The 18,310-nt window shown below is 37.4% G+C and overlaps 1 protein-coding gene across 1 annotated transcript in view; it reads left to right on the top strand.

Annotated features, from left to right (window-relative positions):
* The first annotated feature begins 2,009 nt into the window (after positions 1-2,009).
* Il13ra2 (interleukin 13 receptor subunit alpha 2) overlaps positions 2,010-18,310 on the top strand; it is a 37,204-nt gene continuing 20,903 nt past the window's right edge. The window contains exons 1-3 of the mRNA XM_031379644.1: positions 2,010-2,102; positions 15,261-15,338; positions 16,822-16,938. The gene's annotated coding sequence lies outside the window, so the exon portion shown is untranslated. The remainder of the gene's footprint in view (positions 2,103-15,260; positions 15,339-16,821; positions 16,939-18,310) is intronic.

Here is an 18,310-nt window from a genome sequence, read left to right as displayed (position 1 = left end):
AGCAGCTCATATACACTGTGCTTTCATCCTATATGCATCCCCATCACCAGAAAAGGTTGAGATAGAAAAGCAGCAAAGCTTAGCCTCTGATTTCACCAATGAATCTGTCCATCAGGATAAAAGGACTATCTAATAGACTTCAGCAACAGAAGCATTATGTATTATTATTATTTAGAACAGAAGCTCATTGATGAAAGTTAATTAATGCTTTATACATCTATTACGACAGACACTGTATTATTGCAAGACATTGAGCACCACAAAGCTGGGTCTATGTTATTGAACATGAGTTATAGCATGGTGATATATCTCTAACTGCCAAACGACTTGCAGGAAGCAGGAGGCTTGAGAGAAACTTCCTGGAGTTAATTGAAATTGCAATCTCAGGAAGAAGAAAGGAAAGGTTGAACCTAGATTTCCTTTTATTTATTTTTCTTGTCAGCAAATTCTGACACTAAACTCTCACACAGAGTTCTGATAAGTAATTTCAGACAAAAATGATTGTGAAACAGCCAGATCAGCGATATTACACTAAGTTGGAGTTTATTTCTGCATTCCTAATGTCAAACCTGGAGAAACTTTAGGCTGGATGTGTTGGCACACACTTGTAATCCCAGCATGCTGAAGTCTACAATATGAGTAACATTTAATAATATATCTTTGTATTTGTGTCCATTTACATAGGTAATATTTTTCTGTAATATGTTTTTGAGACAGGGTCTTACCATGTAGCCCTGGGAGGCCTCAAAAATACACCCTGTGGTGTGAAATAATATCTGATAAATTTTTAGTGAAATAAATGCGTGACACTTAATGAATTTTATTTATAATATCAAGCATCATATCAGGACTTTCAGAAACTAGAGGAATTTTGGACATCCTCTATTTATTTTCCATCAATTTAAAGTTTATTAGGTGTTGGACTGCAAGGCCAGGTTTTTTCATACACATGTATGGAGCTCCATCTCCAGCTCAGAAAGGACCATTTCTTAGGCAAAATGAAGAGGCAATTTTTGTGTAAATAAAGGGTAAATGGCTTAACAGTAAAAGATATTTGCTATTATTTGTTAATTATACATGGTAATATGCTTCATTATGACACTCTCATACATGAAAGCATTTTGAACATACTTAGTCTTCCAGCCCTTTCTTGTCTTTCCATTGCCCATCCCTTCCTCCTCCTAACTAGTCCCCCTTCCATGATCAGATTTTTTTCTTTCCTTCTTTGTACCTCTCTTCTTTCCTTTCTCCTTTTCTTCCTTCCTTCCTTCTTTCCTTCTTCCCTTCCTCCTCCCTGCCTCTCTATTGAATTTAGTTATGGCTGCTCGCAGGACCATGGATGAGTGGCTGTTTTCTGGAGTATGGACACATTGTCAGTGATTATAACACTGAAGAAAATGTCTCTATCTGCCCTGGGCAAACATAAAAGGGATGACATCTGAGGACCCATTCAAAATGTTTTTTCTTCATTATTTTTTCTTGGTGCTTGGAAATGAAATTACTATCTTGCACATGTTGAGCATACATTGTATCACTGAGATAGGCCTCATCAGTACCTGAAATACTTTTCCATCTCAAGAGAGCTAAGGAAACTGCATAGAATTCTAGAGCTGACTATAAAGCAAGGCTCCAGAATAGACCCCAGGTTTTATAATTGCTCTTTTTTCTACATAAAGGTATTTAACACTCAAAACAATGACGCTTTTACATAGTATATGCCGAGAAAACATAAACCTATTAATCATATACTTACCTTTAGATTATCATTTGATTAGTGGTGTGGTGAGTCACATAGTAGAATACCACTGGCATGCTAAGAGGCTATATCAGGAAGTAATCAAATGGGAAAGTCTTTCAGATATAATTTACGCTGAGAAGTTTTAAGCAAATATAACTTTGAGGGCTGATTTGCTTTGAATGCAAATTTTCTCATGATAGTTGGTACTTTTTTTTGTTGCCAAAGCTAAACTCCTCCTACTTAAATACAAGTTTTAGTTCTAAGGTCATTTAAAACCCATTAAGCTTAGAAGCTGTTCCTTGAGGCAGATTTCAGTGGTATTTCAGAAGAATTTGATTACATCTGGACACATCATTCACATCAAGTAAGTCTTGAAGTTTTATTTGGGTCTGAAATTGGTAATGAGAAGTAACTTATTTTGAGTAATTGCTTATTTTGCTTTAATCGTTTTTATTTAAAGGCACATGAACCATTTGTGTGTATGGCTAAGATTTGATTTAATGGAAATACTTGGGGAAACACTATGTGTTTGAATTATTATTAGTAGGTCATGATTTTATTATTGCTCAATTTTTATTAGCCTGTATTTTCTATAAAATCTTACCTCTTCTGAGCAAGTGTTCCTTTGAGAATACTTGCTTTTCAGAGTTCCCCGAAGATTGTTTTCTATGTGATTATTTAGTATAAAAGAGAAGGTTCTATTATGCAGAAGTATTTCTTTCTTAATAGACAAACATAGATCCTGTCTATGAGAAATTATTTGATTTATTTTTGATGTTTTGATTCATTTCTGAGGCCATGCATATTCTCTATATGTGTGGCTTTATTTATTCATATATCCAAACTATATATATAATAGGGTTTTGAAAAGAAAAGTTCAATTTTCACCATCCTAGTTCTAAAAGGTACTAGCATCTAGTATTTTTCCTAAAGGAACAAGTGCTAATAGTTAACACTGAAATATGCCAGCCAATTTATACACTGCAGTTGTTTTCAATTAGGTTTCTTTTCCATGATAATTTTGTGGTTTGTAAGCAAGAAGGCACATAAAACCAGGTCATCAACACCAAGGGCTTAGTCTGTTATTTTCTTCCCTTTTTTTTTTTAGCATTTATTAAGTGGACAAAACAGTGGGTTTTATTATGATATTTTATACATGTATATATTATACTGAGATCATAGTGAGTAATATTAATAAATTAGTATTGGTATTGCTGGGGTTTTTATTAGGGATAGCACTAAACTAATAACCAAGAATGCAGGCTTTTGTTCAGATCTTCCTTGCATATGCCTGTTTAGTAGCTTTACTTATCTTAATTTCTTTATTTGTAAATTAAGCCATATATTCAACCCATCTCTGCATGGTATTATGAATTGTCATCTAATTGTTACACATGATTACTTAAACAGTGGGAGAAATCAAAGAAAAGGCAGAAATTCTTATAATGCCAATATTCTACCAGTGAATGAAACCTGCTCTCAGGATATCTTGTTATTTTTGCTATAACTTGGTAAGAATTGAAGTGGAATAGGGTGCTTCTGGAATATTTTTCTAGGAATTCATAGAATGTGGCCCGTGGATATAGAAGAAGCAGAAGGAAAAGAAATTGAATGAATATATTGAGTGTTCCAAGGTAGTTTTTGCATGCATTATTGCACTAATCATTTCATAAGCTGTATAATAGCAAATGGTATTGTTTCCATCTCTGTGTAACAAAATACAGATGTAAAGTGCTGAAGGACCTTGCTCAGATTCATATGTCTCTTTCCTTTATTCCATTTTGTTATTGAGACTAAAACTTATGCTGGATAGATGGGTAATGTACAGTGTCACATAGAGTCAGAATGCAGATAACAATACACTATTACTTAGGAGATAGAGGACACGTGCCTGCTGGCAATATTATCTTCATCGGATTGTAATTGTAGCTTTCCAAATACTTTATTTCTAATGTCATTCAGTTGGATGTAAAATATTTATGTTGGTTTCCATATAAGCAGGGAAGTTAAGACAAGATTCTAAAAATGCATATAACCCTAGGAGAGTTCATGTATGAACTCTTTAACTGCCTAAGGAAGTAGTGTGGAAAGGAAGACGGGGTTCAGATTGTAAATTGATGTAGGCCTGGATTGAATTCTCATTGTACTTACTCTTGAACTTGTTCATGAAGACTGAGCTCACAAAGATTCAGTTTCCTCTTGAGTAAAACATATGTGCAGGCACTTAGTACAATAGCCATGTGGAACAAGTAGCAATAGAGAAGATTAGTGTTCTGTATTTATATTTTAGAGATGGGAAACAAAAGGTTAATCTATATAGTGGCAAGTGAATGGGTATGGAGTAGATATTAACCAGATGATCCCATGAACTATTATAATATTAGCATTAATGTAAATCTCTACAGGAAAGATAGTCTTACTTCAAAAGCATAAAACAGAGTGCCCCCACTATAGCTTCTGCAGGTGAAACCTCAGCTAAGATCTGAAGAAGAAATTGGTATTAATCAGGACACAACCATCTATGATTCTTCTGCATTGTCTCCAGCTCCTTTGCATCCTCTTGGGTGGCTATAGCAAATTCCTTCCTTCCTTCCCTCACCCCTCCTTCCCTTCCACTCCCTCCCTCCCTTTCTCGCTCCCTCCTTGCTCTATATCTACTTTCATTCTTCCCCCCTAGCTTTCTCCCTCACAATCTCTTTCCCTCCCACACTCTCCTTCCTCTTCTTGTCACCCTCTCTCATGCTAGGAAGTCAACTGCTATACCATGGAGCCCCATCCCCAGTCAATTTCTCTATTTTTAAAATTCCTGTTCAGCCAATACACATTGTTTCCACAAGGCAATCTTGTCTCCTATTTCACATAGAAACTAAAAGTTATCAGGTGTCACTGCATTTTTTTTTAAATCTGAACATCTACTTTTATTTTATAGAGCCATTCATTTTCCTCTTCACTTGTGCTTTTTGTCCTGTCTTAAAGGAAAAACTAGCCCTTTGATCTATTGAGACTTAAACTTTCACCTTTTTAAATCCCACAACATCATACAACCTTTAGGTTTAAACACAGTTCAGTAGCCACTTTTAATCCTCAGGATTCAATCCAAGCGTTAGAACATGGCCCGAAAGGCAGGCCTATGTATATCTTACACCATAGCCAAAGAAATCCAGACCCCTGCATGTGTTAAGTTTTACCTATTCTTTGCATTTAATAATCATTTCCCACAGAGGACACACCATTTTTTCCACAATTCATTCTCGTCTCATTGGCCAAGATTTCCTTCTCATCTGTGAGACAGATTGCCATTCCACTTGCTTTAATGCTTTACACTGGACCACAACTCTCAAGATCAGATTGAGTACCTACCTATCTGCCCTCTTGACTTCTAAGTGCTTACTACTTTCCTGGAATTTACCATATCATTTTATAATTAGCCATTGTGTGAGTCTGGGACACAAACAAATGTGGGTAAGAAGATTCCACTTTAAAATGTTTATCATGCTATCGTATAGTCAACATCCTTCCAAGAAAGTAAAATACACAACTTTAGTCAATAGTTGGGCTGACAGCTGTGTTATACAAATATTTGAAGCCTTAGATGACCCTAAACTTCTGGTAAATGCTCTTTGATTATTGACCACTAATCTACCATTATTTTCTTGATATACTCTCTAATCTGCCACTTTGTTTCATACTTGAATCATTGCTTTATATTTTCTGCTGCCAATCCTATTTTATCCTTAGGAGACTGGATCACTACTAGGACTGTGTTCCTTGTGTCTAAGGTCCAGTACACTCAAGGAAAGTCATCAGAATTTACAGGTCCTACTAGCCCATTGGCATCAAATAGTGAGTGGTTCCTTGTTTTTCCTGTCTCCTTTAACTCTTACTGGACCTCTGAATAATTTTTGAACTAAGCAAATGCCACTTTCTTCCTTCTTAGTATTCCAAAACAGATTTTTACTTTTTCTCTTAAAACCAGTACTTGCACTCAAGCTTACATTTTTCTTGTGTAGCTTTCTTTGGTTTTGGCATTGCCAATTTGGGTTCTGGATATGGAGGAACGTGTATTCTGTAAGGTCTGGAATAATGACCCGAGTTATCTTCTTGAAACAGGAGAGAATGAGAATTCAATAAACAAAACGAAAAACACGTATCTTTGTCCAAATCCTTAGGTTTATTTTGGATATATTTAGTTTTGCTTCACATGCATGGGTGTTTTGGCTGCAAGCCTCACCCATGGGTGACAGAAGAGGGAGTTGGATCCCCAAAACTGGAGTTACAGATTATTAGGCACCATGTAAGTACTGGAAATCAAACCTGGGTTCTTTGTAAGAGAAGTCAATACTCTCAATTGCTGATCCATCTCTCCAATCCTACATACTTAGCATTTGAGAAGGTTGTTCACTTTGCTAATGAAGAGTGCCTTTAAAAAATATTGTAGAATTCCATTTCTTTATGGTTCAGTACAGAGTAGAGAGTATATGACCATACTTCAATCTGGATGAGCACATCTTACCAGAGTTAGCATCAGAGCCTGGTCCCTGGCAGCCCTACAAGCTAAGCTTTGCCACCTTCCCTTAATAGAACAATTAAAGAGATATGTAATAAGGAACAGAAAAATATTTCTTCAGTGGTGATTACATTTGCAAGAGGAACAAAAAGCTTTGGCCCCACTTCCCATTTTAAGGCTGCCATTAGGATTCTGACAGTAGGTTTAGGATTTTTTTTGTTTTTGTTTTGTTGTTGTTTTTTTATTTATTTACATTTCAAAGGTTATCCCCCCTCCCAGTTTCTCCTCCACAAACCCTCATTACCTCCCCCTGCTTCATGAGGGTGCTACCCAACCTTCCCACCCACCCACTCCCTCTTCATCACCCTCGAACTCTTCTACACTGGGGCCTTGAGCATTCATAGGACCAAGGGCCTCTCCTCCCATTGATGCCAGATAAGACCACCCTCTGCAACATATGCAGCTGGAGCCATGGGTCCCTCCATTTGTACTCTTTGGTTGGTGGTTTAGTCCCTTGGGAGCTCTGGGAGGTCTGGTTGGTTGATATTGTTGTTCTTCCTATGGGGTTGCAAATCCCTTAAGCTCCTTCGGTCCTTCCCCTAACTTTTCCATTGGGGTCCCTGTGTTCACTCCAATGATTGGCTGCAAGCATCCACATCTGTATTGGTCAGGCTCTGGCAGAGCCTTTCAGGAGACAGCTATATCAGACTCCTGTCAGCAAGCACTTCTTGGCTTCAGCAATAGTGTCTGGGTTTGGTGGCTGCATATGGGATGGATCTCCAGTTGGGACAGTCTCTAGATGGCCTTTCCTTGAGTCTCTGCTCCACTATTTGTCCCTATATTTCCTTTAGAGAGGAGCAATTCTAGGTTAAAATTTTTGAGAAGGGTGGGTGGTCCAATCCCTCAACTGGGGGCCGTGCCTAACCTCTGGATATAGTCTCTACAGGTTCTCTCTCCCCTTTGTTGGATATTTCAGCTAATGTCATCCCTGTTGGGTCCTGGGAACTTTTTGATTTCCTGGTACCTGGAACTTTCTGGTGGCTACCCCAGTTCCTCATTCACCATTGCTACACACCTCTGTTTAATTTCCTGACCCTCTGTATATCTCCCCTGTCTCCTCCCACACCTGATCCTTCCTCCCTTTTCTCCCTTCCCCTCTTCTCTTCTTCCAAAGTCCGTCCCACCCTCTACTTCCCAGTGATTATATTTTCCCCCTTCTAATGAAGCATCCACACGTTAGTCTTCCATCTTCTTGAGCTTCACATGGTTTGCGAGTTGTATCATTGGTATTCCAAGCTTTTTTCCTAATATCCATTTGTCAGTGAGTACATACCATGTAGAGGCAAAAGGTATGTATAACTAAGCAGTCCTTGTCAAGGTATGTTCTTACCGATTATTTATTCATCCTTATTCTGGCTTTAGTGTTCCCTGCAGGATGATTTGAACTCCTCCCGTGATCTCCATTTTTTCTTGAATTCAAAGACTCTTCTTCTTTAATCATTATTATTATGCGCATATATTTGCATTTTATATTATTTTATGAGAGACAATATCAGTGCAGAGCTTAAAGGTATCTCCAAGACAATAATGGAGCATGTTTGTACTTCAAGTTACTCTTAGTCAAATGTGATTACATCATCATGTATCCCACAATGCTGAGCTGTAGATTAAGAAAGTCACTGCAGTGATATGCTTAGATTATTAGTATGTAAAGTATCTTTCTGGGAGATTAGTTCCTTCTTTGCCTGGCACCAGGCTTCAGCTTTTTCCCTTTTCTAACATGAGATTTCTGGGGAAATTCCAACCCCAAGGGACTATTGTTTCCATATTCCAATGACATCAAAATGGAGAGTACACAGATAAGAACATTACCACCAGCCCAAAAATTATATACAAGCCTCTATTCCCTTAGCTAAATTCATTAGTAATTTATAAACAATTAAATTCAGCAAACTATATTCGATCTTAAGGACACTGCTTAGACAAAGGCTTAGTGACAAAGTGAGATCTTACTTTTCAAAACGTCAATACAGGAGATAAAACTGAACTTGTTAGTATGGAATAAGGAGTAAACAGCATTGATTGCCGTGCTCAAGGTTTTGCAAGTTCCTTTTTAAAATTGTGGATTTTTTCAAATTGTGCATACAGGTACTTAATTCATATTATTTATACTTCTCTCTCTCTCTCTCAAACTCCTCCCACATCCCCCATTCCATCTCAAATTCAAAGCTTTTTTCTTCTTTAATTATCATTGTTATGTACCTATCCATGTATCTTGTTTATTATTTTATGAGAGACAATAGCAGCATAGAGCTCAAAGGCACAATGTCCCCCAAAGAATCAGGTGACATTGCATCTTAGTTCCATCACTTGCTAATTAATGGGACTCCAAGACATTAATGTAGCATATTTGTACTTCATGTTACTTTTTTTGGTTAAACAGATTAGATCAGTATGCATCCCACAATGCTGTGCTGTAGATTAAGAAAGTCACTGCAGTGAGATGCTTAGAGAAGCACATTCAGTGCAGAGTTATCATTATAAATTGTTCAGTTAAACAACGGGAAGGCAACTAACTACAGTAGGGAGAATGGTCTGAACTCAATGTATCTTAAGTTGGAAAATGTATCTGTAGGTTATAGTAGTTGCTCAGGTAAGAGACTCTGAAGGCTAATATCATGGGAATTACAGGAAATATGCCATGATACAGATGGAATAGAAAAGTATTTAGAGGAGATTAAATAAAAGATTTAAAACTCTTTAGCATGTAATACATGCTGGTGTAATTGTGGTGGGGGTAAGTGGAAGGAATTTAAACTGCCCTGCACAGTGGTGGCTTGAGAAATTAAAGTATCATAGATTAAAGAGGGAAATGAAAATGAATTGCTCTCATGTTTTAAGTATTCATAATCTTCAGATGATTTGTGTCTATTGAAGCAGAGATAATTGGATGACCTCATACATATGTAGTTTCAAAAAGTATTGGTGATCTGTTCATTTTAAGATAATTTCCACAAAAGAGTTCAGTCCTGCTGCAGGAAATATGTGCTTTCTTCTCCACATCTTTCTTTGACAAGCCTGGCATTTCTACAACTGAAAAAAATCTGAGAAAAATCTTTTGGTGACTGACATTGTGGAAGTATCAAAGATATTATAATAATTCATTGGCAACTTTGTCTCACATTGTGAGTCTGTTGACCTTCCAAAGAATCTTTGGGAAAAAATATGTATAGTCCTTATAGTGTGAACATAGAACACTAGTACACAGGTTCCTAAGAAGTAGACAAAGAACCAGCCAGGTGTTCCAATGTTTAGAGTCTTGAGGACCAAACCAAGGATTCTCATTCTTATTTTTGAATTTTAAAATAAGAAAGGAACTATGGATGATTCTTAGGTTAAAAGTTACATAACTAGATTCAGATCTTTCAAGCCAACTATGTACAATGCTTACAATGCAGAAATGTGGAAAGAAATGGTGTGAGGCATAGAGTAAATTCAAAGAGACATATTAAGAAGTTATTAATCTTTGACCATCAGTAGCACTGAGTAAGAATGAAAAGAACCTATTGTAATAGTCCAAGTTATGCCAATAAACATGAGCACATGTAGGGGCTTTTACATTAAAAGTTGTAAATATATCTCCTAATAACTAGAGAGACTGGAGAAAACAATAAATGAAGTTTCTTATTACAAATTGGAAAAATGTAGGAAGTATCCATTTTGATATTTCCAAGTTTTTGGTGTGTGTAGTAAATGTGTTCACATAAGTATATGAGCATGTGTGCTATGCACATACATGTATGTGTTGGCATTATTGCTTTCCACCTTGTCCTATGAGACAGGGTCTCTCCCTGAACTTACTGGTTAGTCTAGAATGGCTATACACTGAGCCTTGAGGACCTGCCTATCTCTGCTCTATCTCGTTTACTTGCATGACTATGTCCAACTTTGACATGTGTGCTTGAGATGCAGACTCAGATCTCCATGCTTACGCAGCAAGCATTTTGCTGAGCCATCTCCTCTACCCTCCAGTTTGTTTTAATGTAAAAATCAAGGGCATGTGGGAGATAAAGGGGTATACATGTATCAAAGAGAATATAGCTTTGAACTTACAAAGAATAAATGAATTTTTACATGTAGTAAGGTTTTGAATGCTAGTGTGGGCTAATTTAACCTTGAATGTTGTATACTTACCATGGACCAAATCTACTGTGAGACTCTTTTCACCAACAATTAATACCTGCTCAGGTGCAAGTACAGAGAAACTACAAGCCAGATTTACATAGGGATGTCATATTTTTTATTTTATTTTTTAATTTTATTGAGAATAGATTTTTTGGTTGTGAATTCCTATATCATTTATTGATTTTTAATTTTTTCTATTTTTTATTAGATGTTTTCTTTATTTACAGTATCTCCTTTCCCAGGTTCCCCTCCAAAAAATAAAATAAAATAAACAAAATTAAAACAATCCCCTGTTCTCTCCCCGCCCCCTTCCTGCTCACCATCCCACTCCCTCCTTCTTCCTGGCCCTGGCATTCCCCTACACTGGGGCATAGAACCTTCACAGGGTCAAGGGCCTCTCCTCCCATTGATGACTGACTAGGCCATCCTCTACTATACACATGCTACTGGAGCCATGAGTCCCACTATGTGTACTTTTTGGCTGGAGTTTTAGTCCCTGGGAGCTCTGAGGGTAATAGTTAGTTCATATTGTTGTTCATCCTAAGGGGCTGCAAACCTATAGGAGAATAGATTCTTAATAAAATATACTCAGCCACAGTTTTCCCTCCCTCCACTCCTCGCAGCTCCTCCCAACCTCTCTTCTTCCCCAGATCCATATCCCCTCTGTTTCCTCTTCCATAAAGAGCAGGCCCTCATATTTGTACATTGTTCTCAAACAAACAAGGGACACCTGAGTTTGTGGGAAGGTAAGGTTGTCTGAATAATATAAAGATAGAAATAAGGAAAAAATCTGGCTCATAAATTGAGAAAAATATATAGGTCCATGAACTGAAAGTTTTTCCAAGCTGAAAAATGGTGACTGATGATACTTAAAAACACAAGTTGGGATGGAAGTAGATTGGTAGAAGGCAAGTGTGTGTTTGTAATTCTGCATAGGTGCCTCATTCTCTTTGTATACTAAGTTTCAAGTAAATGAGGAGGGCTCAAGAGGTCCTAAAATGTCAGTATCCTCCTTCATCCAAGTTGTGAAGGAGGTAGCATACATTGGAAATAATTCATTAGTTACTCAGTCAAAAGAAGATACTCTCTGGAGGTGTAATTCAACTACAAGGGTCAAGACCAATGTCTACCCACTCCTCCCAAAGTTACAATGATAAACCAACATATGATTCCACCACAATCTTTTCTGAGGAATCAATGAGCTTATCCAACTTACAGATCACAAGTGAGGATTTATTGACTGAATACTGGTAAACCCAAAGTAGCCACACTGGAAAGTCTTCACACAGCACAGATGATCTCTTCTCTATAGATAAACAGATGGAAACCCAATCATGTAGTCTTTCCCAGGCTATTAATAGCTTCCTTTCTATACTGTGGTATTTATAACAATATCACATAAAAGCATCTGGGACATATGGCCAGACACTTAGGTTAGGATCCAATGACCCTCTAAACCCCTCCTTCTAAAAGGAAATGCAAACAGACCCAATTTTGATGGATCTTTGCAACTAGGCTCAGATGATCTCCTGATGCTAAGAGGCTCAGCTGTACAAGCAATCCCCTCTCCAAGGTCAGTTTGACTTTGGTTATCTAGCATTGATTAAACTGTAGCTATAGAATGAGCTACTTTTCTTTTATCTAGCAAATTTGCAGGAAGAATAGTACATACCATTGATAGAAAGAACATTGTTTCACCAAGAGGAAATGAACTCTGAACATTGTGGTAATACGCAAAGCACATTGGACAAGCTAGAATGACAGGGACTTGTGGATGCCACACAGGATTAAAGCTATATGCATGCCATTATAACAGAACCTCCAGCAAGCCAGATAAGCTTCTTCAATATGTGTTGTCCCTGTTTACAATCTCAAGGACTTTGAAAGCCTCTTGCAAAACCACAAAGAGTAACATTGGAGCATTGGAATGTTATAATATATTTTGTCACTTTCAAATGTTGTGGCTGTATGTTTGAAAGTAGGTTGATGGTTCTGTATGCCTCATGTATGTATATGTATGAGACCTTTCATCAAGGGACATGCTAGACAGGCTAATTAGATAAGGCTCTTTGCAAGAATGCTAGGCAAGGTTCAGGCACTGAGGTTATATTGAACACAAATGGCAGCACTGTGTTCTTAGATTACTTGGATATTTGAGGATAAGTTGATGCAAACTTTGAAACATTTTTATACATGTTGCCAAGTTGACATCTAACTTGACTTTCAAATGACTGGTTCTGTTGATGTACAGAAATTTGCATTGATTTTGTAGCCCAGGGTCAGTGGGAGAAGAGCTTCATGAAGAGTTCATAGCTTCATTGCCAGAAGTCAATGTTGGTCCTGAGCCTCACTGAACTGCTTGTTCTATCATGCTTGAATTATTCCACTCATCTGCTTGATCAAAGAAATCTCTGTACCAAGACCATTCTGTAGTAGGATGAAAATAGATCAGAAGGGTACAAAAGGTCTACTCTCTTCAAAGGCCAAATTCAAAGATAAGAGATAGCCCTGCCATTTGCATCTTCTAGTCAAGAACTTTAATAACACGGTTATTGAACCTGAAAGGACTCTTTGAAATGCCATCCTAAAATCTGAGTCTTCATTTTGCCTGGCTACATTCCAGATGAAACTTGGTTACTCTCATGTCTGAAGCAAGCCATCTCAACCATGTCACCTCAAATATGATTGTACCAATTCACCCTTCTACTGGTTATGAGTGAAATCCACACTTCAAAATAATTGCTTCTGTTTCTCTGCTTAATCAATAGAACCCAGGGCAGGAAATATTGTTCCTCTTCTGGTTTCAGCATTGAGTGCAAAATGGAAATTCAGGAAATGTCTGAGAAATGGTGATTTGGATAGATGCCAATGACCGTGATGGCAGTAATATAGTAAGCAAAGGTGAATTTACAGATAGATTATACAAACAAAAACTTTTGGGTTTATTTTGTTAAGAAAGCTCTAATGTCACTTGGGAAAGTGTCAGGCCTAGGTTCAATACAGCTGTCAAAAACAACAATACATGAAGTATGCAGACTTATCACTTAGGACTAAGATAAGCATTTAGAGCCCTTAAGTTTGGGAAGGGTGTACTCAAAGCATCAGTACTTTTAAATCACTGAATTCATTGCAGTGAAGGTATTGAGTTTGCTGAGAAATGAGAAAGCTCTTTGCACAAATGAGTAAACAAAATAACTTTAAAAGAGAAAAGTTGTTGAAATATAACTTTAATCTTCAATTTATATGTGGAAATGATTCTTCTGAAACCAAGTTATTAATAAAAACTGTACTGAAAAGAAACATTGTACTGGGAATGGAGGTTCAGTTCTGTAATCTTAGTACTCTGCCATCAGAAGCTGCAAGATCATGAGTCTGAAGCCAGGCTAGAGCATGGTGTAGTGAATTGGAGGCTGCTGTGTGCTGAAGAACAAGTTTGAGGACTTAATGTCTGTCTTTCAAAGGTGAACTTTGTCAGACCAATTTTTTTTTTTAAAGTGAAGAAAAGCATCTTTAGTATTTGGAAAATTATGAAAACTTATCCAAGCATATATTGGCTTCCACTGGTAGACAACAATATCCATAAAATTTGTGAGCACATTCTACCAACATAGTTTGGTCAACACCTTTCCTCAATGTCAGAACTTACCGAATGCCAGTAGATTCACAAGGCACATTCATTTCACCAGCTTTTCTTATCTGAATATTCTTTGTTTCACGTGGATTGATGACAACAGAAATTGCAAACTTTTATTACATTTTAAATGTTAGTATATAGAACATAAACTTTAAAGGGGGTTAAAGAAACTACAGGAGCCACAAAGCAAATTAAAGAGATGTTGCAAAGAGTCAATGCAGGTAGCTAGTCTAATCTAGCCAGCAACTAGATTAGATGAGGGTCCAGATAGAATGGAAGTAGCTGTACTGATGGAAGGCTGGAATATGCTGAGCTCAATTTGAAGATAGTTGAGAATTTGTCTCTTGTCACTCTTCTAGCCAGAGTGTGCCCCAAGTACATTGATTGAGTAACCCATGGCAAAGACATGGGTTGGTGTGCTGTGTTTCATTCTACAGTGCTTTCTTTTAAAACTGGACCTGTGTATATCCTGTTTTAATGGGTTCATTCTATATATTTTGTGTGTGCAACATCTGGGAATTGTTCTCCTACTGTTTCTCATCTTGTTATATATCTTGATAAATCTGGTAAGTGCAGGTGAGTCTGATTACCCATAGCATCTAACTCATCTAAACAAGGTGTCAAGTCATTCCTCCTTGCCATCCATACCCGAAATGGAAAAACTTAAGGATAGGCACTAACAATAGAGTGACTCGGGACCATAATGTCTGCTTTATACACTCAGTAAAAAAATGAAGGAAAGAGAGAGAAAGGGGGAAAGAGGATCAGAAAGGAGAAGGCAAGGGGTGTGAGCCTGGAGATCAAGGGGTAGGAGGAAGAAGCCAACTTTGAGGAATTGAAGTGGTACTACTCTTCATGGTTTGCATTCCAAACAGGCTTCCAGGCTAAATCAGAATAAACACAATCCTGCCTAGAGGAAAGCACTTACTAGAACTCTCTGAGACTGTGTTCTGCTACATTGCTTTATCCCTGACAGTTTTCAAGATAACAAAAAGAAGAGGAAAAGGAAAAGGAAAAAAAAGTCAGTCAAGTAGGACACAGGTACTCTGTTCTTGTTTTTCATTTTTAATTCAAAATTTTTTTTTCTGGTGCCTCATTCATTCAGACCTTCCATTATATTTAAATCAGCAAACATTTTTTTAAAAAAGAACTTGTGTGAAAATATAGTTAAAATTGTTCCTCATGCCTTTCTACAGAAATCATACGCAGAAGAAAACAAATGAAATTACAGATTGCTTTCAGAAAATAGAGATGTTCAATTTTCTGGAGAAATGGTAGGTTTATTTACTTATTCCTTTGTCTTTCTGTGTCCCTGTGAACACATTCCTGGGTGAGTTTAAGTTGGTGTTAGACTCTGCTGAAGGATCTTACTTTGTAATACAGGTGCTGTGAGCCACACTCTAGCTTTATGATTGTACAGCAAGCAATCTTAAGTGCTGTTTCATCCCTTTAGTCAGTCAGTCCATCTGTTTCGTTGGAAAATAGCATCACAAAAAGATTTCAACAAATGGGAAACAATTGGTAATCATTGGTGAAGCTAAACATTGGTAGTTTCTCTGTGTGTGTCTGTATGTCTATATGTGTGCATACAGATATGTACTTGAGTGTTCATAACATATGTATATGTATGACATGTATGCACTCGAGTGTGAATGTGAATGCACATTTGCCATGATACACATGTAGAGGTCAGAGGACAAGTTTGATTTTAATGCTTTGCCTTATACCTTGTTTGGATCAGTTTACCTCTTTTGTCATTTGCCAATACAGATGCCAGGCTAGCTAGCCCAGGAGCATCCAACTCACTTTTACTGAGCTTATAAAGCAGACACTTGCCTTGAGTCACTGTATTGTTAGTGCCTTGCCTTGAGTTTTTCCATTTCAGGTATGGATGGCAAGGTAGAATGACTCGACACCTTGTTTAGATGAGTTAGATGCTATGGATAATCAGACTCACCTGTACTTACCAGATTTATCAAGCTCTCTCTCTCTCTCTCTCTCTCTCTCTCTCTCTCTCTCTCTCTCTCTCTCTCTCTTTCTCTGCAGTAGCACTAGAATTAGGGAACTGCAATACCAATTTTTACATGGGTTCTGGGAATTTGAATTGGGGTACTCATACTTGGATGGCTAGCAATTTACCCACTGAGCCATCATCCATCCAACCCAAACTTTGGAAGATTCCAATTTTCTCAGATGAATATTCATATGTCTCATGGTTTTCTTTGACAAATAATTTTAACTTATCCTGACCAGCATCTCTAAAATGTTACTACCCTTTTACTAAGCATGAATGCCAACAATTTAAGGAATGGCAGGACAGGAGTAAGCTTTTCCACAAGATTTTCTATGTTCATATTTTTAAAAGAGAATAAATGAGAGATCTCCTCCCATATGTAACTCCTGTAATGCACAGCAAACTTCTCAAAGAAGATGATGTGTAGTTTGAAAATGTGCAAATTTGAGGTACCTTTCCCTGGTCTTTGGTCATAATGTAAAGATGGATTGAGCTCATTACTAGTGACTCAATGGGATTGTAATAGTATGACATTATGTATTTGTCTTCAAATTGTCATTCGTGTATATCAATTGCATGTAATCATGGGTTTCATCATGTTACATACATGTGTATAACATGCTTTAATACAACTCATCCTGTTTTTACCATCTACTTATCCTCCCTCTTAGCCCCTTCTACTCACTCAACAATCATCTTTCATCTTTCATGTCAAATACTTTTTGTTGTTGTTGTTGTTTTAGATTTCGCACATGGGGGAAAGCATGCCTTTCTGACTTATATGATCATTTTGATGTAAAGGATCTTCTTTGTTTCAAGATTTAATTTCCTGGAACATAACTCTGTGGCTCTCTTAAGAGGTAAGCCTCACCTCTTTAGCACACAGACACTCTTGTCTCATGTACAGGGGAAGGAGAGGAATTGGAAGGTTAAGTTGATCATCAATGGCCAATGATTTAGTCAAACATGCCTCTACATTAAACCCTTCAAAAATCCCAAATATTTGGGTTTAGGGTGCTGCTGGGGTAACTGAGTACTTGAAGGTGCCTGGAGAATGCTCAGAAGCTCTGTGGCCTGTCTCACATACCATTTAACCCCTTGAATTACTCATCTGCATATTCTGTAATCTAATTTGTAATAATTGGAGACTTTTGAGTGACATGTTTCCTGAATTCTGTGAGTTATTGAAAAATGAGTGTAACTCAAGAAGGAGGTGATCAGAGGCTTGATTTGTAGCTAAACTGTGTCAGCTATCAAACTGCTGCTATGCTTTTTGAAATAAATTGGAGGATTTCCAGATGGTATCTGCTACAGAATTGGTTGGTTACTGGTCGAAAGAAATGCCTGCATATTTGAATAACCAGAAATGAAGTAATTTGTATGGTGTTAATTTTGGAAAAATAGGGAAAATCCTTTGTTGGCATTTTCTACTCTTACTAGTTATATGTACTTATTGTATTCAAAATTTGCCCCACCATTGTCTTTTTGAACTTACATTAATTTATAGTGATTCAGAATTCTCCTATGAGTTTGCTCATAGACAGCATCATGCACCTTCTCTTGGCTAAGTCTAATAGACTATTTTCATGCTTCATGTTAGCATGAAGTTTCTGATACTGCCTGTCATTGTTCTCATCCTGGGAATAGTTTCTCCACTTGGGAGAAAGTAGGACACCACTAACTCGGAAGTGCTGGCCTCTGCCTAGCCTACTTTGTCCCTTCCTCTTCACATACTAACCTTTCCTATATCTAAAGGTTCTTGGCCATGATACCCTCTATTCTCCATGTCTACAGTGTCTTATAAGTAACTTCCATTGTCCCTCTGTACTTTCAGTGTTCTCATGCTTCTCAAAATTATACCTCTAGCAGTGGTCTTGATTTTCTAAAGTCAAGCATCTAATGGCCTACTTCTACTATTCATCTTTAGCTATTATTTAGGCACATTAAATGCAGTTATTAAAAACCGAATTCTTAATTACCAGCCTCAGGCCTCAAAAATAATTACCTGTTGCTTATGCCAAACTTGAGGCATTGTTCTTTGAAACTCCACACCCAATCCACCAGTGAATTATTCCTGCATTGTCTTTGCTGTCAACTTGTCTCAATTACTAACTGCTTTACTCTGAGTCATTGTCTCTCTCATTTCCCTTTCACAGTTAGCTTTCACTATATAGCAAGTTTAAGGCCAGCTCCAGCTGCATGAAACTTTATTTCTAAAAGCAAACTTTCTCT

This window comes from Mastomys coucha, chromosome X (genome assembly GCF_008632895.1).
Source record: "Mastomys coucha isolate ucsf_1 chromosome X, UCSF_Mcou_1, whole genome shotgun sequence".
NCBI classification, from domain to species: Eukaryota; Metazoa; Chordata; class Mammalia; order Rodentia; family Muridae; genus Mastomys; species Mastomys coucha.
This window is presented reverse-complemented; position numbering and strand designations above follow the sequence as displayed.